Source organism: Echinops telfairi, unplaced genomic scaffold, assembly GCF_000313985.2.
Source record: "Echinops telfairi isolate 266 unplaced genomic scaffold, ASM31398v2 ScPeMD7_7457;HRSCAF=8495, whole genome shotgun sequence".
Taxonomy (NCBI): Eukaryota; Metazoa; Chordata; class Mammalia; order Afrosoricida; family Tenrecidae; genus Echinops; species Echinops telfairi.
In genome coordinates, this window is record NW_022111357.1 from 3,838,941 (window position 1) to 3,841,033 (window position 2,093).

Below are 2,093 nucleotides of genomic sequence, written 5' to 3' on the forward strand. Positions count from 1 at the left end.
CAGCTTCATGAGAGCAGTGACTTTCACTTTTGCTCACTGGTGCCTAGCATTCATTCATTTATGTATTTATTAATCAAATATTTATTGAACACTTAGGATATGCCATGCTAGGTATGGTTCTAGGTCCCTGCTCTCATGAAGTTGTATACACTGGAGGAAGCTAGACTTTGAAGAGAGAAACACACTAGCAATGTCATTTCAGGCAGAATAAGAACCCGATAAGGAACAAGGTTGGCTCAATGGGTAAGCACTTAGCTGCTAAGGACAGCTCCGCAGGAGAAAAGACTTGATCCCATAAAGATTGACAGCTACCCTAGGGGGTAGTTCTATGCTGTCCTATTCATGTAGTGGGTCGCTATGCATCAGAATCTACTTAACAGCACTGAACAATTAGAGCCGTAAGGAGCGCTGGTGGCACAGTGGTTACATACTTAGCTGCTAACCAAAAGGAAGGCAGTTTGAACCCACCCAGCCTTCTTGTCACACAGTCACTATGAGCCTCAACCCAACTCAAAGGCACCTCATATGGAGGGATGGCTGGGGTGGTCGGAGAAGGTTTCTCTGAGGAGGATCTCTATCCACAGGGGAATGCTCACGTAAATATTTCTTGAGCGGATACACCAACTAGACTATGCATTCCGTGAGGGAGAGAGGAAGGGCCCTGGCGGTGGTGCGGGTATGCATCGGGCTCCGAGACACATGGTCGGCGGTTGGAACCCTCAGCTGCTGTGAGGGAGAAAGGCTGGGCTTTCTACTCCTGTAAAGTTAGAGTGTTGGAAACGCACAGGGGGTTGCGGGGAGAGGGAGAGAGGAGCCCTGCCCTGGCGAACACCAGCACTCCTATCTGCCACTGGCATGGGAAAAACAAAAACAAAAGCAAACTCATTGCCATCTAGCCAATTTCGACTCCCAGTGACCTTGTATGACAGAGCGGAACTGTCCCTTTAAATCTCTACAGGAGTAGACAGCCTCATCTTTTTTCTGTGGAGCAGCTGATGGGTTCGAACTACTGACCTTGTAGTCAGCACTCACTGTGTGAGCTATGCCACCAGAGCTTCTTGCATGGGCATATAGTAGGCCCCTTTAAATTATTCCTATGAATGGATGACTATATAAATACTGGTACTTCTCTCAGATTTACTTACATCTCCTTATAGTCATTTTACATCCATGGGTACACATTTAGAGTGGGAAAATACATGTGCCTATCGGTAACTTCCATTCGGGGTTGCCATAATGATGAGAAAAGGAGTTCCTTAATGAAGAAGGGTGGCTATGTACAATAAAACCTGTGAATATTGGAACCTGTGTAAGACAGAAAACTGTCAGAAAAGGAAAACTCAAACCTTTTCCACTAATGGAGACCAATAGAAAAGTGATGACTGCATCCTGTCGAGGCCGGAAACCTGTGAGACCTGGAAAACCAAGGCAATCCCATTGAGTTCTGGCTCTCACAGTTTCCACTGTAGCTTGCAGTACAGGGGGGCAGTCCCACATAACAGAATTGTCCTGGACCCCACATGACTTTCAAATGACCTACCAGACCCTCATGCAGATGAAAAAACCGTCTTGTATAATTACCCAAGCCTAGACATTAACTCCCTTTTACCTAGAAACAGAAAGAATTTTTGCATCCTTAAACATAACTAAATTTTCTGAGTGCCACGACTGTAAATTGGGGAATATTACATTTTGTTTTATTGAAGCCTTACCAAAATGAGTTCACCTTTTCAGATACTTTCAGCACCCTTGGAAGCAACTGCCATACTGGCTGTCACATTGCTAGCTAGCCATGCTAAATTCCATCATTCTCAGGACTTCACCATGCAATCCCCTGTATTGGGGTCAAACATGTACATGTTTGGCCATTTTTTAAATTATAAATGATTTTAGTTCTTAATTTTCAATTAGACAATACGTTGATTTTAGACGTTATCCACGTGGCTGGCTCAATTGTCAGTGGATTCCGTTCCTGAATGATGGGTGGGGGCGGGGTCCTAATCTAGTTCTTAAGAAAAGTTGCCCTTGGGGCTGGAAGCCCAGAGCAGGAGCGGTCCTCCGCCCGTCAGGGGGCGCTGTGGCGTCGTGCGGCC